We start from the raw sequence: 27,390 nt of genomic DNA, 5'->3' as shown, positions 1-27,390 counted from the left end.
AGCAAGAAAGAATCTGAATTTCATCTAATTTCCTAACTGCCCATTTATTTATTTATTTATTTTGTGACTAGGCTATCCCTATTTTGACTGAAACCACTAAATACAACTCAAAACTCCATTTGGAGATGGGAGAGTTAGAGGTCCTCCTCAGCTTCAGAGTGTTTGACACATATTAATCAATTCTTTCCTATACTGTAGTGATTGCATCACACTTGTAGGGTTTGGTTTCAAGATTGTTGGCACTAGGAAGTGGATAGGAACTAAGTCTTCCATTTCCTGGACAAAAGTATAACATCACAATGTTTTGCAAAAGACAGTGTCTTTTCCTTAGTTATTAATCCACTTAATATTAAACACTGTATTCTGACTCTCATATTATGCATTAGTGACTCAGGAATCTGTTCAGGTCAGAATCTATTTCATCTACTTTTTGATGCATATTATTCAGACACCTGAATTTAAACCCAAAGAGTCTTTTTTTTTTTTGGGGGGGGGGGGGGGGGGGGGAGGGAGGAGTTTATTTGTAAGAGTAAGAAAATTAAGTGTAGTTGTCTACAGCTGTTTCATGTGCATGAACTATTGAAGTCAACAGAGATCTTGTCAATGGTAGAAGCAACAGAGCTATTCATCTGCCTACCTGCTATGAGCTCAATTCATTTTTCTATACATAGGTCTCTTTTTGTGTCTGAGATATCTCAAATGTCTACATAAAGGCAGTAGAAATACAAAGGCATATGGCAGACCCACATCCTTCTGGAACGGAAACTGGGAACCAAGGAGGATACTCTAGGGCACTTCACCTACTGCTAGGATCCTGTGTTTAAGCAACTGAATTAAGCCCCAAGACGTAGGTCTCAATCTCAAACTGAATTCCACTCTTCATTTAGATCTAATGGATATTTCTGTGTGATGAACCGCATTAAATGTGTCATTTTTTCTCACTGACAATGACAGGACTCCTGTGCTCCTGGTGATTCCTACTGGCTGGTGCTTGGCTTTGGTGAAGCACTGCAGAGTTATCCAAACTCCTTGTTGTCAGTGAAGACATAAAGACATAATGGTGTTTTAGTTATGTTATCTGAACTGTTCATTGTAGGCACTGCTTCTCAAAAGCAGCCTGACTGGCTATGACAAAGACCCGATATTTTAGTAGCTGTAGTGGGTTTATGTGGCAAGGTTTTGGTAGCAGGGGGCCATAGGGGTGGCTTCTGTGAGAAGGATCTAGAAGCTGCCCCATTTCTGGTAAGGGCCCCACAGCTGACCAAAGCTGAGCCAATAAGTGATGTTGTTTTGCACCTCTGTGAGAGCATATTTAAGACAGGGAAAAAAAAAAAAAACCACACTGTGCCACACAGCAGCTGGGAGAGAGGAGTGAGGAACAGCCTTGCAGGCACCAAGGTCAATGAAGAAGGAGGGGGAGAGGTGCTCCAGGCGCCGGAGGAGCAGAAGTCCCCTGCGGCCTGTGGTGAGGACCATGGTGAAGCAGGCTGTCCCCCTGCAGCCCATGGAGTACCACGGCGGAGCAGGGTTCCACCCTGCAGCCCGTGGAGGAGCCCCCGGTGGAGCAGGTGGACCTGCACTGACAGAGACTGCGGCCTGTGGAAGACCCCTGCCGGAGCAGATTCCGGGCCGGACCTGTAGCCCGTGGAGAGGAGCCCACGCAGGAGCAGGTGACCTGGCAGGAGCTGCTGCCCGTGGGGGATCCAGGTTGGAGCAGTTTGCTCCTGAGGGATGGACCCCGTGGTACGGACCCATATCTGGAGCAGTTCTTGAAGAGCTGCTGCCTGTGGGCAGCCCACGCCGGATCAGTTCAGCAAGGACTGCATCCCGTGGGAGGGACCCCACAGCACAGGGGATGAGAGTGACCAAGAAGGAGTGGTGGAGAAGAAGCGCTATAGACTGACCACAACCCCCATTCCCCTGTTCCCCTGCGCTGCTCGGGGGGAGGAGGTGGAAGAGGGTGGATGGGGGGGAAGGTGCTTTTGGTTTCTTTTCTTTGTTTCTCACTTCTCTAGCTTGTTAGTAATAGGTAATAAATCTTACTATCTCCCTACGCTGAGTCTGTTTCGCCTGTCATGATAATTACTGTGCGATCTCCTCGTCCTTATCTCAACCCTTGAGCCCTTTTCATCGTATTTTCTCCCCGTTCCTCTTTGAGGAGGGGGAGTGAGAGAGCGGTTGTGGTGGAGCTCAGCCACCCACCCGAGTAAAACCACCACAGTAGCCAACATCAGGAATATGTTTTTATAAATCTATAAGACATTTTCCCTCATTCCTTCATTAGTCTGATTTCAATTTCCTTTTCATTATAACATTTGAAGTAAAACTCTTCTTATTTGTCAGTTATCTATACAAATTCATATTTGTAGAAATGGGTTAAGTAGGATAATTACTATAGAATTTCTGGAAGGGTATGATTATAGCACTGAAACTCTTAAAGTGTCCATATATATGCTGAATTTACTCCATATGGAATATCTGACCGCTGGGGATGCAGCAGCATCCTCAAAGATCTCCAGTCTCTTCTGATAACTTTGCAGAAGCACAGGGATCCTGGCAAGCCCCTGAGCTCCCATGAGCTCTGCTAACAGCCCAGGCATCAGATGTTTGATCTGCATGCTGTCTCCTGAGAAATATTTCACTCCCAATGTCTATTGACAGGAATGGCAACTTCGTCATTAAACACAAGAGATATGCAAACTTTAGCAAATGAAGTCTGTTTTGTTCCTAGATGTGGCACTGGGAAGAAGCTGGCATATTAGACAAATACCTCTCATTGTTTCTTCAATAAGTTTTATGGCCAAATTAGGATTACCAAAAGTTTAACAATTATTGAAGAATCAGACAAAAATACAAATTACATAACACATGGAGGTGTCACAGAGTCACAGAATGTTATGGATTGGAAGGGACCCTGAAAGATTATCTGGTGCAATCCGTCTGCCAGAGCAGGAACACCTAAATCAGGTCACACAGGAACGCATCCAGGCGGGTTTTGAATGTGTCCAGAGAAAGAGACTCCACAACCCCCCTTGGCAGCCTGTTCCAGTTCTCCGTCACCCTCACTGTGAAAAAGTTTTGTCTCATATTTAAGCGGAACCCATTTTGGCCATATGCACCTCTTCTCCCTTGTCCCGTCATTAGATGTAACCGAGAAGAGCCTAGCTCCATCCTCCTGACACTCACCCTTTACATATTTATAAACATTAATAAGGTCATCCCTCAGTCTCCTCTTCTCCAAGCTAAAGAGACCCAGCTCGCTCAGCCTTTTCTCGTAAGGGAGATGCTCCACTCAATTAGTAATCCTCGTGGCTCTGTGCTGGACTCTCTCAAGCAGTTCCCTGTCCTTCCTGAACTGAGGGGCCCAGAACTGAACACAATATTCCACGTGTCGTGGTTTTGGCTGAGACAGAGTTAATTTTCTTTGTAGAGGCTCACAGACAAGGCTGTGTTTTGCATTTTTGGTGAAAATAGTGTTGATAACACACCAGCATTTTTAGTTGCTGCAGAGCAGTGCTTACACAGAGCCAAGGACTTTTCTGCTTCTCATACTGCCCTGCCAGTGAGGAGGCTGGGGGTACACAAGGAGCTGGGAGGGGACACAGCAGGGCAGGTGACCCAGACTGACCAAAGAGAGATTCCATACTATGTGGTGTCATGATCAGCAATAAAAGCTGGGGTAAAGAAGGAGGAAGGGGGAGTTGTTCAGAGTGATGGCATTTGTCTTCCCAAGAAACCATTACACATGATAAACCCTGCTTTCCTGGAAGTGGCTGAACACCTGCCTGATGATGGGAGGGAGTGAATTAATTCCTTGTTTGCTTTGCTTGTACCTGTGTCTTTTGCTTTACCCTGTGAACTGTTTTTGTCCCAACCCATGAGCTCTTGCTCATTTACTTTTCCATTTCTCTCCCCTGTCCCACCTGGGGAGAGTGAGCAAGCTGCTGTGTTGTGCTGAGCTGCCTGCTGGGGCTAAACCACAATAGGAGGTAATTCCTTTTCTGAGTGGTAAGTTGGACCAGATGACCTACTGATCTCCCTGTCAATGCAAATTCTCAGTGATTCTATGATAGAAAGTATTAATACACTGCATTTTTTGATTTTTATTTTTTAAATACCTATATATTCAACAACCTTATTCCACATGGATGACTGCAAAGTCTCATAGCAGGTCCAGCAACAGATGCAGTTATCCCTGCATTTCTCTACTTTGGTCTCTACCTTTGGCCAACTCATGTAGACTTAATTTTCTTATTGTCATCAATACGTCTCAGTTATTCCAGAACAGTGTAATGGAGTAGCTTTTAGATTCTGAAACTCTCTCTTCAGTTGGGATCTAGAGAGTGGACCTTTCTGCCCTCATGTGACTTGTCATATTCTTTCAGGTATGGTACATACATGAGAATGTTTGCATGTGCCCTGCACGTTATGAATTGAGTATTCTGTCTAAGCTGCTATCTTTCAGCTGAAATGCATATTCCAATTACAGGCTAATTCTGTATCCTTAACACACACCTTAACTCTACCCTGTTCTCCATTCAAATTACACACCACTGATCCCCACTTTAGGTAGCCATAAGATACCTTCTATTTAGAGCATCTGATGCAATCATTATCTAGTTCTATAACACTCTGAGATTTCAAAAAGTTCCTATTCTACTTCAAGATGAAACTAACAGATTTTTGTTGTAAAACAGAAAAAAAACAGAACTTCATTTTAGTGTGCTATAGACAGCAGCTTGTTAATTCAGTCTCCATAAACCCAGTTTCCCACTGATTTTGCTAGGTGACTAAATAATTAGCAGTGATTCTGATGTTTTCCTTTCTACATTTCTTTTGTGCCCCATAGCTTCACTAGGAATCCCAGCGTAGAAATGGAGATCCTTCATCATTAAGGTTGAATGGAAATGGGCAAATTACACAATGGATATTTTCAAGGAAAATAAGGTTTTCTATAAAAATGCTTGCCGTTTCTGCATGTACCTTCTATATATATTCTACAACGCCAGGAGACAATATTCTCACTCAAATGGTAACATGGAATGTTCCACCCTCTTTTCTTATAATCCTTGGGGAGTCTGCTTCAGGAGAGCTCTGTATGGTGTTGTAAACTGAGTCATATCCTACAGGATCTCAATCACCTCCAAAAAACGGAGGCAAGAGCAAACCATGATCACTAGCTGCATTTGTTCAGGGTGACTCTTATCCCAGGTACAGCACTTTCCATTCCCAACAGAATTTTATTGCTCTTGATAAAATCTTACTGAGTCCCATTTTCCTCCTGCAGCAGTCCTCATTCCCTCAGCCTGGAGGACCTGAGATCTTGCAAATGGTTAAAGCAATTCCCTGGCTAATGGAGTAATCAATAGTTATCACTTCTTTTACTCCTCTACCCTGGAGGAACTGAGTTGCTGCTATTAATACTTCTACCTTCTTTACACCTTTTTGTAAACCCCATAGGTTTTGCAATGTACACGTTAACAGATTTAGAGGCAGTTACTGGAGAATCTTAAATATCCATCAAGATCTGAACATTGAAGTCTATATATAAGAATCTTGTAGATCATAGACAATTTTTATTTTTCTTTGCTTTTAAACTAGAGTCTCTGTTCTTAATAGATTTTGCCATTAACTACAGTCATATAGACAGATAAGCAGGCCTGAAAGCTACAGTAATTCAAGAATTAAAACAAGATTAATTCCAAGCCTCATATTTTTACAGAATCACAGCAGCTCTTGCTATACAGAATCAAGGCTTAACAGGACACAGTTCCTACTGCTTATAATGTTTCGCTTTTTATTAATGTAAAATGAACATAGGAACCCAGTTACCATTTTGTTACTATGGTAACATAGGAAAAAAAAATCTTTGAATTCCATAATGAAAGAATATGATACTTTTAGATCTTGCAGGATCAAAAACAGCAAGGCATATTTACATTGTGCATATTTATGACAAATGCAATCTATCATTGCTGTTGAACAGAAGACACACAAAGAATAACTTGCAAGTAACCATGACTGGTATAAGTTACCTGATGGTGTGTAGGTACCTTAGAAATTGCAGGAGCTTGTACTACATTGTCTGTAATGATTCTGACTGTTCTTGACTCATCCTTGTCCTTGACAAGCTTTTATGAGCTTGTCAATCTGCAAGCCTGAAAAGACTATAAAACTTTCTGACGCTGACTCCTCCTACAACTGTTCAAACATAAAATTCACTTGTACATGCTTAAGACTGAGAGAAAGTCTGTGAGAAAGTCTGTGAGAAAAGACTGGGTCAGATCAGGATGAACAGTTCAGGAGAGACCTTGGCTATAAAAATGTTCAATTAAAAGCAGCTTTAAGCTTCTTATTTTAATTTTTAAACTGTCTACCTCTAACCAGTCCAGGATAGGTTATAATTTCATTAATTCAGTCATTATAAAAGTAAAAAAAATTAAAAAAATCAGTTCTGAGCTTTCTAATTTTTAAAAACTTTCACAGTTTGACAGACAAATTTTATGCAATGGCAACGAGATCTGCCTATGCTCAGAAGACTTAACCTGAATTATAAGCCAGGATCTAAAGCAAACCACATCAGCTGGCACAGCATGGTACAGAAAATCCAAAAGCCTAAAGTTTTGCAAGCAAAGTTATATGTAGAGTTATGGATATCAGATTGTATACAATGTGGGGAAATCTGCAGGCAAAACTGCAAAGGGTGAACAATTTTTAATATTACTCATAATGTCACCCTCAAATTCTAATTCTCATAATCAAAAAGTACTGGACTATGCTATAATATTTCATGACTTTTAAATACAGGCTAATCTTGACTGCGATCAGGATGTATCAGCAGTACTTGTATAGTTCCCTGATTTGCTCTCAAAAACAAGTTGGGGTCATATGAGTGACTGTTAGTAGTCATCAAGCTACTATTTTGTCTGGATATATTATAACTTCAAGATGGCTACTTTGTACAGTTTAGAGATATTTAATCTATGTGGCAGATGTTTTCAAAGAAAAAGAACATTTGCCTTTGCATCTTGTTTGTTCTTCTGTGATACAGGACAAATATTGTGAATGATCACACTTCAGTGCAGGCATTCTGAGCTCAGTGTTATATGTTATCGGTGTTATATGGTGGTGCTGTCTTTCTGGAGAGGAATAAGAAACCGTTTACATGAATAACTTTTGGAAGTGCATTTTTCTTTTAACTGAATGTTAGGCACCTGAGGGTATAAATTTAGACAGATAAGAAATCTTTACAATGAATAAGAAAAGGAGTGTGTTAATTTAATAGCAATTGAAATCTTGCTTATATGAGCTTGGGGAACAATAAATAACATTTAATGTAGAATTTTAATGTTGATTGCTAATGCAGATTGGAAAAATGGTCAATTCATGTAGTGTTCAATCCAAATTTCCATTATTAGTAAAAGTATTTTAGAATTACTAACCCTGGAAGGACTCTAGTGTTAGAAAGCTCCACACCAGATTCCACAGACAGGAAAACAACTAAGAAATATGCCTCTTTTCTTTATTTTTAATCTTGGTATCCAAGTGTATGATTACAAGTGTATGATATTTCTTAGTGCTTATGTAAGAACAAGATATTCAGATTGACTTCCCCAAATATTTCTGCTCTTTAAAATCATTGAGTCTTCACAGTCTCTGTCCAACTCTGCTACTTTCAAAAGCAGGAAAGGTTCTCTCTCAATATTCTTTTATTGTTAACTCCATGTACTTCTGTATAATAAGAAAAGAACCAAATTTATTTATGTGCCAGTATAGGATTACAAATATTAGTTAAAATCACCAGAACTATGACAGTAAAGATGAGAAGGTGTCCTGTGCTCAGTACCAGAGACATATTTTCAAGAACACTTCATCCTTGCACAGTAAATAATCCATATCTTATAGTCATTGACACCATTACAAGGATGATATCACACTAGTGTTCATTTATAGTCTATATGATGGGCAAGAGAGCAGAAATAAAGGTCTTAGTCCTTTACCTACTCACAAACCTTAGGCATAGTTTTCAATGCTGTGGGCTTCTAGGTACATTATAAATATTTATACTATTACCCTTTTTCATTGCAAGTTAAGGGCAAACATGGCATGTCCTATCCAGACACCTTCACTGTTATTTTGCTGTATTTGCATTAGGAGTTGCAGATTAGTTCCTATTGAAAGAGGTAAGTAAAAAAGCAGAGGTACGTCTTTGCCACAAGGCTTTACAGTGTAAATGAGTTACAGAGTAGTAAACTAGCCCTTTTTGCATAACCTACTCCTAGATTCATTTTCCAAATGTATAGTGAAAAATAAAATGTTATTGTGCGTATTTGCTACAAATATAACAAAATATAAAGACAAGAAGATCTTTAATATATCAAGCCCTTTCTAAGACATTCTACTGAAAATTTATTCTGTAAAACAAATTCTGTTCTGTTGTGTGTACAACAGCTTGTTGTTTCCAGAGAAATCACTATGCCAGGCTGTCATACATTACAGTAGCTGGAGGGATCCCTCTTGCAGAAACAGACTGCTAATCTGTAATAAACTTCAGCTGAGCCCTTGATATGACCTTGTATACACTTTGCCTTAGAAAATTTCAACGATGTTTAATTAGCTGTTTTGTTCATTTGCCAAAATACTCAGGGACACTATTGTTGTGAGGAACTGAAATGTATGGGAAATTATACCTGTCTTGTCAAATTACTAACTGAATTAAGCAAAGAAAACACCACATTTGTCTTGATCTACTGAATTCCCAGCTGAAGAGCATAACAAACATAATTTTCAAGTAAAGTGATTTTAGAGGTACTAGAAGGCAGAAAGTGTTTCCAAGTGTTTATGATACTTCTCCTAACAACATAAAACACAGTGCCGTAAGCCCGTTCTTGCTACAGGTCATAAAGAGAAAAGGTTTTCATCTTTCTAAGTGTGGTATACCAGCAATTTCTCTTGCATCTCTAGAAAAATAATTGCAGAAACTGAATTTCACATTCCTGAAAATATTTTTGAGAGGTAATAATTTCAAATTGCAATAATAAAGAGGATATTGACACATTTTATTATGAAGAATATCTTCAGGTTTATCAATTCAAACACGTTAGTAAAGGGGCTAAATGTTCTACAATGAAGCAAGACCAGGCATTTAGCTCTTGCTGAGTTGTGAGACTGCAACATTATTTGCAATGCTACCTGTACATGGAGAGAAAAATCAGACACTGTTTGGAAGAAAGTTTTTTTATTTTTTTTATTTTTTTTACTATCATCTCAAGGGTTTTCTGACCCAAGCTTAAGGGAAAAAGAACTTATGGACAGAATACTTTCATTACTAGGTGTTTGATTCATGTGATTTAAAAAGGAGGTTTTCCTTTCCATGTGGATCATCAATACACAATGATAGTAGTGGAAATAATATAAGAAATAGATGCCTCAGTCCCTTGTCCACTGAAGTTAGTCGGAGAATTTCTACTACATGGACAATGGATTTGGATCATAAAAACAAACAAACAAACAAACAAGAACAACAACAACAACAACAAGAAGAACAACAACAACAGCAACAAAAACACAACAAAAACAAAACCCTCTTAAACAAAATAAAAACCTAACCCAAATTGTTAACAGTTTCTAGCATACCTTGGGATTAACATTGTTTTTGACATTCTTTTGATTTTTTTTGTTGTTTTGGTTTTTTTTGTTTGTTTTTGTGTGCAACTTGACTGACACTGTAAAATGCACATAAAAAGAGCCCCAATATCATTTATTAAGTCGTACCGGAGTTGACCAGCAAGTAAAATCAGGATATGTGAATGACAGTAGTTCTTGCTCAAGAGTGCTGTTGGTGGCAGGGAAGTTAATTATTAATTTTGTTAATTATGAATCTGTAGAGCTAATAAAGAGTTATGAGAGGGTCACTGGAACCAGTAAGACACGCGGAGAAGGAGAAACCTTAGCAGAAGAGCTATAGACTGAGACAGATAAAGGAAGACTTTTATTTGAAATAAATAGTGACATATCCAGAGCTGCATATAACACTGTGTGAGGATCTGACCACTACATTTTCATGATGTTATCAACCTGTATCAGACACTGATATAACAGTGTATATACCAAATATATTCCCTCTATAAAGGCACGTAACTCATTGCCTAGTAATCATGATTTGAATTGGGTCACTTTCCTGCTGTCAGTGAATTCCTCATTAAGTCTGCAGGGTATTTTCTTTTAAGAACTACTCTGACCCAGCATTAAGCCCAACTATACAAGTTACATAGAAGTACCTTTGAGCAAATAAAACATCTCTTTTTCAGTATCAAGAACATATTCTTATAAAATTAAGCGTGCAATGTTACAGAAGATACTTGTAAGAACAATCAGAAAATCTGTTGTTTTAATGCAGATTTCATAAACACTTAAAATATTTTCTGCATAATTCCTTGAAAATATCAAACAGGCAAATTATGGACAATACAAAAGTTAGATAGGTTCCTGAAAGAATGTGATGCTTAAAAAGTGAAAAAGATGAAAAAAAGAAAAATCAGTTATGAGATATTCTGAATTACACATTATTGCCTCAAATTTGATTGCATGTTGTTGTTCTCTTTTGCTTGTTTGTTTGTTTTAAAGCAAGAATTAGTTATCAACCATGAAAATAATAAAGTTGAACATTATTTTTGTATATTTTTTATGTACTTACTGTTGCTCTTTCATGGATTTCCACTCTTTCAGGTAACGCTATACAATAAAACATGACAAAAAAGCTTCAAGCTTTTGGAAGTTTAGGCTTTGACTCCTGTTGCACAAAGTTGTTTACACCCACATATACCTTCAGTCCACTATAAATAACTGGTTTTACATGAAAGTGAATATATGTGCAAAAGAGAACTATCTGAAAAATCAAGCCATGGATTAGGGCATTTTGATGAGAGAATCATGTGTGCATGCATATCTGTGTTTCCATATATTCCTTCAGATTTATAAGTCTTTGGATAATGAGATCTTACTTTTGATCTTACTAATAAAATAAAGATACACTTAATTACATGCAAAATACTTTGTACAACTAGGAAAGCTTAATTAGAACATGGTTTCTTGAGGTCTTTGGAGGAACAGAACTTTTTTTCTGGGAAATGTCATATTTTCAGAACACTTTAAGAAGGGGTGATGTAGTTAAAGAATTACCTGCATAGTAGACTACAGACATGAGTGGTCCTGCTAAACAGTCATCTATTATAGATGACTTTTTGCCCAGGGCTAGCAATTATATTATACCTACTAAAGGTCCAAGTGACTGGAGCATCCAATTTAAATATTATTAAGTGAGATTTGGGTTAGTTTGTTGAACTTTGACAGCAAAACATCTGTTCATACCACATATTATTCTGCTGTACTTTCAGAAATCCCGGAAACATACCAGAGCTGGAATAAGGGGCAACACTTCCACTATCGGCAACAGAACCTGCTTTTATACCACTTGATTTTATTAACATTATGAATAAACTGTTGTAGAAGACTTTTCTTAGGCAGCTCATACATGTTGCTACAGAGAACTGAAGAACCTGTTTAAATCATACACAGACCATAGTGTCCCTTGAAAGGTTCTTCAAAGCCAGCAATAATAACTTCTGAACTGAAAAAAAAAAGCTGATATTAACTCTAAATATTTTATTCAAACGTTACAGAGCTAGTCACACTGTATTATGTCTATTTAATAGTATATTTATAAAAGGATTTGTGAAGTGTTTAGCTAAATCTCTCAAAATATTTATAAATGGATTTTAGAGATCTACAGTCTTGCTTTTAGAGGCATTAAAATCAGGACTGAGGAAAAGCCTTCCCTAGAAACCACCCACACATGTTCCTAGCCCAAACTCACTTCAGTTGTTTTGGATGTTTGTGTCAATAATACAGAATGGTTAATTAATGAATCAATAGTATGAAACAATAACAGTATTTTAAGAGTTATTTACGGATTAAGGCAGATGACACAGAAAGATGAAAGGAATTTATTCTGAAAAAATAAGTAAATATCAGTACTTAAAATGGAGCTGTCTTCAACACAAGTCTAAAATTCTCCCTTCAGTTTTCATAGCTGTGTCCTATTGTATCTTTGGACAATATCTATCCAACAAGGCATGGGGGCACAAGACAATTTAGAGTTTGTGTCTTATGGTGAATAAAAAAGTACTTTGGAAAACTACAACAGATGATCTCTGTTAGAAGAGACTTGCATTCACTGTGTTTTCTCTGTCTTCCAGTCCATAGATTTTTTTGACAGTTTTACTCCTTGGCTTTTGCCCCAGAGTTGATATATGCAGCCTAATCTGTGCACCATTCACCAGGCAGCTGGCCTAGGCCTTGGTTTGGTGACAAAACCCCCCATATGTAATAGCAGATACTGCTACACTCACATTGAATGAACAGAGTTCAAAGAAATGAATGATTGGCTTTGCAATACGGTGCGCAACACCACTGGCAGATTCACAGCTGAAATCCCTGGTGGCCAACTGCTATCCAGACATCAGAGCAGAAGCTGAGCAGAGACACAGGCAATTGTATTCCCGCAGTAGGGATCCCATCAGCGCTAGACAAGATGTCTTATTGCAGAATGCCACAACATTCTGCAGGAATGCTTTGAGCAGGAGGATTCATGTTGTGAGGCTGCTTCCCACAGCAGTGTTGCTCTGTCCGTGCAGAAGCACGTTTCTCACATGAAAGTTACAGGCTATGAAATGCTGTACCTCTCCTGCACCTCGACATAACAACCACATGTTTTCTTGCCTCTTTCTAAAACAATAGACGGCATCTTGTTGCCTCTTTCCTCCTCTTACATTTCACTACAAACAGCAAAAGTAGGATATTCACAATAATTTGTGGATTCCTTGCTAAAAAAACTTTTCTGTTGTTCTTCTTCATCCACTATTCCTCAAAGGCAGTAAAGTTTGGACTGAACTATGAATTTATGCAGTTATGCAGGGAAACACGTTTGATTTTTTTTTTGTTGTTGTTGTTCTCAAAAATCCAGTTTAAAACAGTGATATGGAAAAACTATTCTCCTTCTGTCAGAGAAATGAAAATGTCATGGAATACTTCCACTCTGTTACTCAGAAAAGAGGTGTATTTTTTTTTAAACCATCTTAGTTTTTATATTAAATTATCCACCCTCCCCAAATAAAAATGTCTTCTCATTAAAAAAAAAAAAAGACGATGATGACAACAACAATAAAAAACTATTTGAAGCAGATATCTTCCCATCTGTTTTTAGGAATAAAAGTATTCTCAGCTAAACTTATATTAATAAATAAATAAATAAACATTCCTCAGCAACAAGTTAAATAAATTATTTATGCAAGAGTCATTATTTTATTGCATATTCACAAACATAAAAGTGTCTGTTGCAGATTTAGACATAGCGACTATCTTTAAGTATTTAAATAAATTTTAAAGGCCCTGTAAATTCTTCTGAAGATAGAAAAAATAAGCTTAGATTTAACTTCAAAGGAGTCAAATGCAGTGAAAGCGAGGAAATAAATACCACATGTAATTCTGAATGCGGAGAAGCCCCCTGCTATTATTGTCTCCTACAGGAATTAATTCTGAAGTATAACTATAGCTTTGGTGAACATAATTTCATGAAGACTACTTGTTCCAAGTAACGGACAATTTCCCTCTTCCAGTGGAATGTAAGTGTTAAGTGGAAGGTTATGTCTGAATAGAGATGGGCTTAGGACAACTGGAAAGATTTGACCTTGATATTCTTCTTGGTTTTGGTAGTTCTGAAAGAAAAGTTGTTGGTGAGTGTAACTCTAATTGGCTAATTAAAATTTCTGCCTTTCATGTACAGTAAGGTTTCATTTTCTGATATGATGAGTTGTAACAATCAACCTTGGAACATTCAATTGAGTAGTCACTAGAGATGACTTAATTACACTTATTTTAACTCCAAATGGATAGCAAGAACTGGCATCTGTTGCTACTGAGGATAACAGAGGAAATTAAAAGTACTTATATCAGCTTGAAACATTTCTAATTATATTACTTTTATTTTTGCAGATGTAATTAATTACTATTAAAGAATTTGTAGCTCTAATAATTCATATCAGAAAACTGAATTCCCTGAAGAGGGTGGGTCAATGATTCCATCTCCCCAGCTAGCAGAGAATGTGAATATTCCTTCTATTATAATTTATATATGCGTTGGCATTCCTTTTAAGCATCTTAGCATTTCTGCTACTTCAGTCTTGTTCATGAGCTCTGTATATCTATGTACTGTATAGCTATTGCTTTTTCACAGTAATCATCTCTCGAAAATAAAATATCTTCATGAAATGAATTCATTTTTTTTACTGTGTATTCTTATTCCCATTATATCTAGTAGCCCTAGCAAACTTAAATCACTATTTCTGAGGTATGAGCCTTATAGTCTCATCTCTTGTCTTGTGATCCCTTGAGACTGTTGACAGCTACTCAGTTTCCCAGGGTGAGGGAATAAGAAGCAGTTATAATAACTAGTTGTAGGTGTTTATATTCACCTTTGGTGAAATAAAGTTTCTGACAACTGTTAAAGGCTGTCCTCAGTAACAAAACCATATGTCCTTATCCCTGCTCACAAGATAGTTGAAACTCTGGTGATATGATTCAAACTGTGCTGTTACTTTCTAACGTATTGTCATGGGCTTTCAGGGAATGTTGTCATCTACAGTTTGGGAAAAACTCTGTTAAATTAAAATATATATGTATGTATGGTCCAAGTCGTGTGAATGATTCAAATGATTCCAGACCAAACACCCCAATTTTCCTTTCAAAATTGTCTAGAACAGCAAACTCAACTAATTTTCAGTGGTAATATCTTAGAATTGCATATGGATTCCACATATGAGAGTGAAAATCCATATTTAGAAACACAAAGAGACTAGTGGAGAATCTGGGCGAAATGCTTATTCCATTATCCTTGTAAACTGCTTCCATAGCAGTTCCACTTAAGTTCCACTTAAGCTTTTCTGCTTCTTTCATTATGTGTGCTTTTATCAAAATGCTGACACTAATATTAGGAAAACTTTCCTTTGTTATATGCCCTTCAGATTTTCCAGCTATTCTTCTAGCTCCTAAAAAAAAAAAAAAAGGTCCTTTTTTTTTAATACATATATTTTTTTAATCTTTTTTTTAATTATTATTTTTTTTTTATTTTTGTCCAATTCAGGAGGAAAAAAAAAAAGAGAAAAAAAAGAAAGAAAGAAAATGTTATTTTCAGCAGATTTGTTATGCCATTATTTACCAACACAATAATCTTCTGCTGTTCTATTCTAATTTAAAGCTTGTTAAAGGAATGGGTAATATACACTGATAGTTTCACAAGCATTTCACAATTCAGTTCAGGTCTGTGCTATAGGATCGAACAACCAAGGCTTTCTGTGGATTCAGTGGAGGGTGATTGTAGTCAAATTGACACTTTTATCTTCCCCATTGACTTCCAAAGGCATTTAGGGCCAGTAGCCTCCTAACCTATTAGCCTTCAATATGTGCTTAAAGTTAGATGAGATGAATCTCAGCTGAAATGCTTTTGTACCAGGTTCCTGTTAAGGTGCTTTAACTAGACAAATCCAGTCAAGGCCTTACAGGTCCCTGGTGTTTTCTCCCGAAAGATAATCAATAAACCGGTCAAGAGATTTCTCAAATTATCCAAATATCTCTTTTCTGGAAAGAACTTATCTGAAATATGGCCCAGGTACTAACAGCGGACAGTTCATACTTTTGAGTAATTTAGCTGTGGATGAGATGGGTTCAAATACATCATTGCTGCAACTAGTTCACTGGTTTAGGAATGACAACTTCAATCAATTTTCCTTGTTCCAAATGATCTTTGGAGTTGCAAACGGTGAGAAAGCCTCCCACTCTCAACTGAAAACCATACTACTGTACTACTGACAAACCCGGCAATTTTCCACCCAGTGTCCAATCCAACAAGCAGACCATTCTCTGAAAGTTTTGTCTATAAACAGAATGTGAATCTGAATTGGCGCATATAAAGACAGAATAACCAGTAACCAGAATGTAAATTATCTTCTAAAATCTGAATGAAAATAGGATACGAATTGATGTAATAAACCAAAATGTCTTCAGAAGACATCATTTTGAGTTAACCCGCATGAAGAGTCGTACACTGCATGTTTGCCCTTGGGAGGTATGTATTCTTTTTTCTATTTATCACCCATTGCTTACTTCAAGAACTATACATCAATACATGGTCAGATATTACAGGGTGGCTGTTAAATTGGCAACTAGCATCTGAGAAGTGTAAAAGACCAAGAGAACATCGGGTACATCTGACCATGGAAAAGAACTTACTCTGTTAGTAGAAAAATAAAAATTGTGTTTTAAAACCATTTCTGAAGACTAAGTTAATGAGTTTGCATTTTGAACTGTACTAAAAACACTCTTACACAAATTTGGTGAGGTCATTCTTAAGTTGTTTCCCATTGCCTGACCACTGCTTGATTTCTGTCCACCAATCTGTGTTTCAGGGTGGCTAACCACTACCCCTTCCTCATGGCATTCAGGAGATTAAGCTTGCCCAAGAGGGCTGGCTTCCTTCTAACCCTGGTGAAGGTTAGCTGCAGACTGGACTTCACTGAATATATAGAACAGGCATACCAGAATTACAAACTCAGTTTACAACTGACATGACCTACTCCGCTCTCCTCAGTTACCAAAAAGCCTTAGACTTCCCACACAACTGGACTTCTTTTATACAACTGTTGAACCAGCTCATACAGAATACCATTCAAGTAATCTACCTTGTATTCCAGGTTACCAGATTTTCAACTGTAACTCTCATTTTGTAATACTAGTTTACCATAGACAAGGAGCTCAATAAATCCTCTAGACAAAATTATCAACCAGTGGACAACATGGGTCTAGCACTAGTGGAATGTCTTTGTTAATCCATTTGATGAAAATAGCTTTAGACTTAAGTGTCTAAATAACTAGACCACATATCAAACTGTGACTTTAATTTTTAATCTGCACAATATAGCACTAAGACCATTGATTTATTAACTATATTTCTTATTTTTATGGTTTAATATATATATATTTTTTTTCTTCAAATAATGCAATTCGAATTCCAGTATAAAAAGATCCCAGAATAAAGAAACATTAAATCTAATAATTCTTTAGGTCTTGAAAACCTAGCCAAGAATATTAGTTGACCATGAAGAATAAAAATGATGAGGCGTTTTCTGACTTAGCTATAGTAAATGCTTTTCTGAAAGTAAAATAAAACAATAGCAGCAACAACAAAGCTTTGTGTTGGCTGAACTCCACAAGAAGAAAGCTTGCAGAGGACAGCTTTCAATACACTGAGTTCATCTAAGGAATGAAGCTGTCAAGGGGAACAAACTTATTTTTATTAAACCAGAAGAGTCTTGCAAGTACATAAATTATACTGGTTGACTGAATTACATCTAATAAAGATAATAATTATAAATGAAGTAATCTTATAATTACTGCATAAGCCTACCTCTTACATACCCACTGAATCTAATTTTTGCACTATATATATTGCTTATGTATTATCTTCTATAAGAAACATTGAATTTTAATGTCATTTTAGAAAAAAATAAAGATGAAAGCAACACGAGTACAAATTAGGCCTATTTATTATTGAACTAAAAGTTGTTCTTTTTTATGAATTTATTTTTAACTGAGTAGGGAAAATTAATTCATCACTGATAAGTTCTGTGATTCACAGTCTTCACAGAAAATGGAACTAATGATAATGATACACGTCCAGAAATCTTGCATTCAAGTACGTCTAAAGAAACATTTGAGTTTCTTGTTCAGATAGTATTCAAAATATGTAAGCAATAATACCATATTGCACCAGAATGTAAAAGATTGCTTCCAAATTTTACTAGTCAATAACATTTTGAATAAGTCATCTTATGGACTTAATGCTGCATTTCAAATGAAAAATTTAGAAATGATTTTTTTTTCGTCACTAGAGGGAGTATCATATATTCCTATTTGAAATGATCTATTAATGATCTGAATTGTGTATCATTTTCACATTTTTTTCTGTGATTTATTCAGTTTTTAAAATTAATGCAGACCCATCTCCTAGCTCTTTAAAAGTGTCCCAAACTGCCACTACTTCAGAAAGTAAAGGCACAATATAGCCTGTTGGATTTTTGATCAGCTACCAGTCAAAAAAGGACTAAGTTAAATTGGTTCATCCGATGCAAATCTCCCACTGGAATCAGTTCCATAATTCCTGACATTCCAGATTGTGGCTGTGGGGGTTTTGTTATAAAATATCTAGAGGAAAGAATATACTTATGAAGAAATTAAATACATGCAATCATATCCACAGTGAGCATAAATCTAAATAATGTTATTGATTCACACCAGCCAAGAAGTTAATTTGAGGCTTTAATTTTTTTCAGGTTACTGAAATCAAGCTCATAAATCACATGGTACAATTTCCTCAGACTTTAGTATTAATTTCAATCTAAAAGTATGCAATAAATAATGCTCTCTATCTTACTGCTACTTTATCTAGATTATAATCCAATAAAACCAAGGAATTCACAGTAAATGAATTAGTTCAGTAATATCACAGAACAACACTATATCACCTGCTTCATTGATTCTTTTGTAAAGTTTTGCTGTGTTTGATTTTAGAAAAAATCTGTGGACAGTATGAGATATATAAAATTGCCCTCTATCAAAAATGTAGATAAATCCAAGTGTTTGACAGAAACAGCAAGCTTAACAGAAATAATGTTAGGAAGATACAGGAATTAATATTGCACAAAGAATTGTTTTTATACCGTAGCCACCAAAAACATAAATACATTTTATTAAATGAAATGAAACACATTTCTCCAAAGACAGAATAAAGCTAAAAGAACATATCAAAGGTGCAATATAATGATCCCTAAACTCTTTTAAAAGTATCCTTAGTAGGAAGAAACAAGAATAAAGAACAAATATTCAAAACAACATTGAACATCACCCCACATGGCACCATCCCACAAGGCCTGGCTTTATGGCAGTGTGGTTGTGTCTTCATTAGTCCCCTTGTATTCTGCTCTGGTGAGGCCGCACCTTAAGTTCTGTGTTCAGTTTTGGGCCCCTCAGTACAAGAAGGACATCAAGGCCATGGAACATATCCAGAGAAGGTCTAAGAAGCTGGTGAAGGGCCTGAAACACAAGTCCCATGAGGAGCGGCTGAGGGAACTGGGGTTATTTAGTCTGGAGAAGAGAAGGCTCAAGGGACACATTATTGCTATCTACAGCTACCTGAAAGGAAGCTATGGGGAGCTGGGGTTTGGTCTCTCCTCGCTGATAACTAGCGATAAGACTAGAGGTAATAGCTTCAAGTTGTGCCAGCGGAGGTTTAGGTTGGAAATGAGGAGGCATGTCTTCTCAGAAAGAGCAGTCAGGCATTGAAATGGGTTGCCCAGGGAAGTGGTGGAGTAACTGTCCCTGAGGGCTTTAAGGAAAGGTCGGACATGGTACTTAGGGACATGGTTTAGTGGGTGACATTGGCAGTAGGGCGATGGCTGGACCAGATGATCTTGGAGGTCTTTTCCAACCTTAATGATTCTATGTTTCTACAATTCTATGATTCTTTGGTTCTCTGACCTCTCCAATCTGTTACTAATTTTGTAGACTTGTTGATTTTTGATGACACTTACCCACATTTATGCCATTAGAAATTTAAATTCTAATTAGAACTTTCCTTCCTACCAAAGAAAAACTGAAAATTTCCATAAATGTCCTGCTATTTCTGCTCTTTCTTGAAAAAGTCGAGTCAAAATATTACAAAGGTTGTAACATCAATCAATACTATTTATGTCCACTAGCTCTCTCCGTTAAGGTAATGACAACATAAGTACAAAAAAACCTGATGCATGGAGTTATATACTAGAAATAAATGTACTAGACATCAGAAAAAAAAAAAAAAAGGAAAAAAAATACAAAAATTATGGATGCTCTTTCTCCAAAAGATAGCAGAGTCCCTGAAGATTTTGTGCTATTATAGGAACATATTAAACACACATGAAGTAACTGAAGGTATCATATGTTAAATCTGCTACAGAAAGTAGTAGAGTAGAAATAGATAGGAGAATGAGAAGTAGAATAATAAATAGGAGTGAAATCAGATGTGGGTACAGGACATGGATATTCTAGGATCAGTGGAGGGATTTAATTAATATTTCAAATTTTACATTATGGAAAAGTGACTGATGTCTCATAAAATATTTTTAAAGCAAACATTGAATTTAATAAGTAATTATGAGCCTCATAAAGTGTCTAGCACAGTAATCTATACAATAGCTAGAAAGTGAACCTTTATGGACTAGAGACTAAAATAAGTTGTATGTTTTTCTTATAGAGGCTAATCAATAACTTGAATTACTACCATGAGGTAGATTCTCTGTATCTAGAGGATTTTGTTGTTGTTGTTGTCATTTTTGTAGGAATAGGCCTTAATTATTAAAAATGGTTAAAGAAATCTATCTTTTATGTAACACAGAAGGTCAGACAAGGTGAACATAATGATCCCCTCTGGCTGTAGAACTTCCAACTCTATGAATTCAGCACATAGTTAGTGATGTATTTAGCTATGAAGTATTAGCATTCTCATTTGTATTTAGTGCATCCTTACTCGTTCTCAAGTTGGCTCTCAGCAGTCATGTAAAAAGATGACACTGACACAAAGGCAGCAGCTTCCAACCATATGAATAGATACCTCCATCCACCAAGGTATAAATTATAGTCTATGGAAGATGTATGACCTCTATCTCAAGTACTTATTGTTCATGCTTTCCAGTTCCTTGGCCCAGTGAAAGACTATCTTGAATATAAGCAACAATCCTAGTTTGCCAGGACCCAGAAATAAAAACCTTTCTTTTGGCACTGCTCAAGACGTTGAGACCAATCCTAAATATTGTGAGTAAGTAGACTGCTATCAATGTCATTCTCTGGTACTCTGGTATTCTGGTTCTGGCGTTCTCTGGTTCTCTGAAACTAGATCTGCTAAGACAGTGGTTTTGCCAGAGTTGTCCAAGAATGACTGTAGAACTAATTTCCTCAGCCTAAGCTCTCTCCTAATAATGTCAAATATACAGAATGAAACAATAGCAAATACTAACATTACACTTATTAAGAGGAAAAAAATCACATTAGGAGTAATCAAACACTGGAACCAGTTGCCAAGAAAATATTATATCCTTGTATATACTCAAAGTCAACTTGACAAAGTCTTGAGCAACAGGATCTACCTCTGAATTTGGGTATAACTTTGAAGTTGGTGCTGCTGTGAGTAGGGTGTTGCAACAGATGATCTTTAAAGGTCCCTTCCAGACTACTTATCTGATGATCCTGGGGTAATAAAGTTTATTAGTGCAAGAAATAGATGCAGCTAGTCAATATCAAGTGCCTGGTAAGGTTCTACCTTTCTGCAAGTGAAGTTGAAATGCATTAGGAGCACCAGGCGTTGCTTCAGATTTATTTATTTTTTTATGCTTTTGAATTCAGAATGAAAACTTTTAAGAAGGAAAATTCCTATAGCCTTCCAATTAGGCACTTGAGAGTGTCTAACAGAACTCTAAGATGTGTAGCAGACTTTTCACTATCTACACCATGAGCATTTGAGACCATCCTGAGTGCTCATTTACGTCTATCATACTCCTTGTCCCCAGATGGTTAGCAAACATGAAGACATTCAACAACATGTTATCTGATGTAAAAAATGGAGACAAGAAATATCTTATAATTAGTTTACAATAAGCCATTCACTGAAAGTGAAGAATAGGAGGCAAAATGAGTCTACATTAAAGAATTATCTGTTATATTATGATGAACAATGTTTATTTGCCCTCTGGTGACAAATACAGTGCAGTAGTAAAAACTGAAATATGTTACATGGAAGCAACTATAGTAATTTTTATTTATTTATTTATTTTAACAGAGAAGACTAAGATCTTTAGTACTTCACTCTTCTAAAGCCCCGAAGGAGCCCTGCAGGAACTCATCCTTGTTAATTGGTATTAACAGTAAATATATTACCAAAAGAATAGGTTGTATATAGAAGTATAGATAGAAGTATAGATATGTTTTCCTATGCAGGGGCATGATACACAATGCTCATAATTAGGAATAGGACATAGACAAATCTCTAAAAGTCTCATCCTGTAAAACCAGCTCCCTTTCACTCATATAATGATTCAGTTTTGTTGATCGGGGAATACAAAGTTAGCAAAAACAGGTTTATTGGAATGTTATTATTTCTTTTTCTTATATATTCTTATACATTTTTTTCTTGTATATATATATATATTATACTCTCAAAGAACACTAATGACTGGATTCACATTTACTTCAGATGACTCTACAGCACATGAAAAGCTTGAAAAACCCTAGAGAGGATATGTTATTTCTCCATTTCCTTTAAGCTGTGTTGTAAAGCCATGATGATACAGATGTGAAGGAGACATATATTTTCCCAGTGGCAACAAATTTTTACTTTTTTTTAATTAACAGGTTTGAAATTAACTTTTTATTCTCCATGGATATCTTGATTCTGCAGCTTATTTAACAAGATACTTTGATGATGAACTTAAGAAGGTATGTAAAAGATCTTTATTGCAAATTCTGCATTTCTGTTAAAAAGGTTTTGAATGAACTATACACTATTATGTCCATTGCAACAAATTTCTAATGAGCAACAGTTTTGGTGCAAAACCCTCTCCAGTATATGAAGTGATACTTTTCAATGACACAAATTCACTTTTTTTTTTTTTTTAATGAAATGCTTATGTACTGCTATTTTGGGAGGAGACATTTGTGCTGACATTTTATATTCAGGTAAACTAAATATAACTTGGCTGATCCTGCAAAACTTAATATCATATCATATTTATTTATGGAATATTTTCTACATATTGGCTACTGGAAAAAGTAGTATTTCCCTTTTGCTCGGAAATTAAGTCCTACTTGGAAAAAGAAAAATCTTGTCCTTTCACCCTTCTTTCCATTTCACTTAGAACACTTTTCAGCTGCATTCCTCATGGTGCTGTATAGTGATTTAACTTCATACTGTTTTGCCACATGAACATAACAAACAGCAGAAACAAACAGTAATTACTTATCTAATAGGCTGAGGATCAAAACATACGATAAAAATGATTCCAAATTATTTCATACAGACCCCATCTGTAATTTTTTTTTAACTGAAAAACAGAAAAAAAGTGTAAATCATAGAGATAAGAGAAACAATGAAAACTAAACAGCATAAAACTACAAGCAAAACACTAAAAAAAGGCAGAAAGTAGAAAAAGATATAAAGTTGGCAACAGAAGTCCCAGTGCAGACAGCAGTTCACATAAAATACAGAGAATTGATGTACCTGTGTTCTCAGCAACACAGAATTTGATGGAAGAATTAAGTTACTATTTTGAATTTGTTGCCTAAAACATCTACACTCTAGAACTCATAGAATGTTAGTTAAAGTACAAGCCTTTTTTTTGGCTTTCGAAGGTAAACAGGAAAACATCACTTTATTCCTGAAGTACAAACATTTCTTCTACTGTTTAGAAGTTTAGAAGTACAATTGATTATCCATTGCCCTTCCTTGATATGCTGGACTTTTTCTTATTAAGAGTAGTTTTTCCCCTGACAAACATTCCTTCAGAAAACATAAAGCTATTTGTTGTATAAATTTTCTACACCATTTGCAATATGATCTTCTATATTTGGCTCACAGCATGAAGGGAAATCATTTCACCTTCATGCAATAAAATGTACTATTATACTATATGTCATGTCATCAGAAGTATTTCAGACTGGTTAGTAATGTACCAAAAGTGATAAAAAATAAAACCACCTTGTTAATACAGTTTTTTTGTTTGTTTTTAACAGAACAATGAAAACTCAAATTCCACTTCAGGTAATGTATTAAATTTTGTTATTTTGTTATTTTTTACAGTACTTTAGTATAATACAAAACTATTGGGTTAGCACAAATGTCTTCAGTTAAGAGTTCATAAAAGTGGCCATAAAAAGCCAACCTACAGTGAAGTTTGACACAAATAATTTGGTCTGGAATGAAAGCAGTATGTGTGTACACACAACACAAGTGATGTGAAATCATCGTCTATTTTAATTCTGTTTTTTATAAAATTCTATCTTCTTATTTAATACCTGTGGATAAATCTGTTCTGAAAGTTTCAAATACAGTGTTTTCTTAACTATAGTAGAAAAATGAAGTTAAAGTTGTAGCAGAAAATTGTCTTGTGTTTTCTGTTTACATATGATATTGAGAGGACCAACAGTTCACATAAGAAGAGAATTCATTGTCTCTTCTCATTGACTTTTTGCTTTGTCTCTACAAAAGTGTTCTGTGTCCATCCAACAAATACTAGAATGAACTCTCCTGTGCGTGTCCAGTATATATTCAGTATTTCACTTATTAACCTAAGCTGCTAACCTGTATGATGTCCTAAGGTACATTAGTAAACCAGTTACAAATGTGATGACCCTAATGGTGTTTTCTGTTTATTCATACCACTTGGACATTATGGGAAATGGCAACAGAGACATCCTTTTTCTCTCTTGCCAAACCTGATTTGGAGACACTCTAGTGGGTAAAAGCATAATTCAGTCCTTATTTCCACTCAGTCTCAGGATGCTTCACTGACAGGGCCACCTACAGGCAACACTGGAGGTTTCAGCTTTGTCTGAGAAACAAGATAAGTCTGAAATAAAATTCTCAGGAATTCTAAAATTTGTATTGAAAAAGTTTTATTTTGAAAATAATTTATACTATGCCATTATTCTATGCCACTATGCCACAGTCACTGATTCAGGAGCTAATCTGTCAATATAGCATAACTTCAAATACTTTGTATTTTTGCTTGGCATTTTGCCACGATTAACATCGTATTGTCCGTAAACACACGAGTTAGTCTTTCAGTTAAATTTAAAAACATAACCACCCTCACGTCTAAAAACTCCTATGAAAGACTCTGCTATGCTGTGCTATGCTACGCTATGCTACGCTACGCTATGCTACGCTATGCTGGTTTTATTAATTTTTATACTATGTCAGTAACAATGACAAAGGCATTAACTCAGCACTTATTTTTTCTGAGAATGAAAATGTTAGGATGGATGGAAAAATGATTCAGGCAAAAAATTAATAATAGAAAAGTGCAGACCATTCTTGATGTCTGAATGTTATCCTGAAGTGTTAGAGAAACAATGGGATTGAATACAGGAGCTGTGGCTTCATTATGAGCAAGACCATTTAAACACCATTCAACCCCAGAAGCATTTTACATATAATTACATACACTTTGATGCCCAGCCTGCACACAACATTTAAGAAATGTATCATTTTAAGTACTCTCAGTCCCTCTGCTCATGCTATGTGTGACAGATCAAGACGCCTATAGATCAAGACACCATAGTTAGACACTTGTCTAACTATGGAAATAAGTTGGGGCTGACAATGCTCAACATATTTTGCTTCAGATTATTTTCACGAAGAATATCTGCATGGAGAGAAAATGAGCTCATTTAACCATGAGATTTGACAGCAGAGAAAAAGATGCATATTGAAGATAAATGCAAGGTCTACCAGAGAGGCTAACAATTCACTATATAACACGCCAAGAGGTGAAAAGGGTGAAAATACTCGTCAGGCAGATTTTTGCAGACCAACCAGAACAAAGCACCACACCATTTTTAGTAAATCTCAGGACTTGGATTATACATCTTATCACTCAGATATCTCTGCAGTTGCATATTAATTCATCATGGATAATTTAAGTTGAATATTTGGAACAATACTGCCACTTTTATCTCTCTTTCCAAGGACCTATACAGGATTTTTCATTCATTATCATCTGGCTGAACCACACATGATCCGGTGAAAGAGCTATTTTTGTAAATTACATATTATAGCTAAGTTTTACAGGACAAAACTATTTGTCTGCAATATAACTGCACACAAACATGAATATATAATAAATCTGGTTATTATAAAAATATGTATGTAACACAAAATACTCTTTCTTTATTCTCAATTTGGTTTAAAACACATCCTGCTGTCCTTTCCTGAACTTTTGTTACTGTGTACATGATTGTCTGCTTTCATCAGGTCGGATTTTAAATATGGAATCAACTGGAACATACGTGAGTGCCCCTGAAGGTAATTCCATTTAAGTGCTCTGCATTGGCCATGTAGAAATATTTCCTGAGACTTTAAAAGACTTTGACTGCTCTGAAAATAATTTCTGAAAATAATTCCACCTACTCATGAAAAGAAGGACTGATTTCAGATTCCCTGTCTACAGAGGAGTTTTAAGTGTAGTCCTTTTTATGTAGTCCAGGTCAGAGACAGGAATAACTCACACTCCTGAGGATGGAGCTCTTGACCACGGTGTAAGGAGGAAAAAGTCCTCTCTCCTGCAGAGCGATTCTATCACATTTACTGTCATTGTTTCAATATTTAAAGCAACACCTTTAAGGCTCCACCTCTTTTCTGTGACACACACACACAACCTTCTTCTGAAGGGATCATATATCTATGTTCATGTACCTTCTCTATCCCATGGAAATGAGAAATTTAAGACTGACGCTCTCTACTTCTGCTCACAATGTGATGAGTCTAAAATCAGAGCCTTTTCAAGCTACAGATAGTAGATGAGGTTGGCATAGTAAAAATTATGATATCAAGACTAGCTGCATTTATTTACAGGGTTATTATTCTCTATTATGACTCAGATCATTGGCTGACTTCTACTTAGGAAACTGCTCCAAAGGTGCAACTTTGGCAAAAGCCTGACTGATACTACTTTCAGCCTACTTGCTTGCATAAAGTAATGTTTAAGAGAGAGAAGTCTTCAGATATCCACAGATTGGATATCTATCCATAAATGCCTGTAAATATTCATGTTATATATGTAATATGTAAAACTCACTTAAGGAATGGCAAAATAGAAAATTCCTCTCTAAGTATTGCTGTAAATAAATTCCTCCAGATTGTATTATCTGTATTAAGTTCCTGTAAGATCTCTGCTTCATCAGCTCTCTACTTCATTGGAAATCACTGCTGAAAATACCCTTAGCACTACTTACCCCATTTCTATTCAATTCCCCCTAAGTCCTTTTCTTTATTATTTAATTCTTATGGCTTTATATTTTTAATATATGAAGCATCTGGGGAAACAGCATGGAAGAAAGACTGTCAACGACGTTTTGTTTCATACCTCTATGAGCACAGTTCTTTGTACTGAAAGAGCACACTCATTTCGAAACACCCATTCTGTAATTATAGCTGTACACAAACATTTCATACACAGTCTTCAGGGGATGAAT

At 36.1% G+C, this 27,390-nt stretch overlaps 1 protein-coding gene across 12 annotated transcripts in view; it reads right to left on the bottom strand.

Moving 5' to 3' along the window:
• The window catches only part of MAGI2 (membrane associated guanylate kinase, WW and PDZ domain containing 2), an 817,299-nt gene that overhangs the window by 321,412 nt on the left and 468,497 nt on the right, over nt 1–27,390 (bottom strand). The window lies entirely within an intron of this gene.

The sequence above is a fragment of the Anser brachyrhynchus genome (genome assembly GCF_964034855.1).
Source record: "Anser brachyrhynchus genome assembly, chromosome: 1".
NCBI classification, from domain to species: domain Eukaryota; kingdom Metazoa; phylum Chordata; class Aves; order Anseriformes; family Anatidae; genus Anser; species Anser brachyrhynchus.
This window is presented reverse-complemented; position numbering and strand designations above follow the sequence as displayed.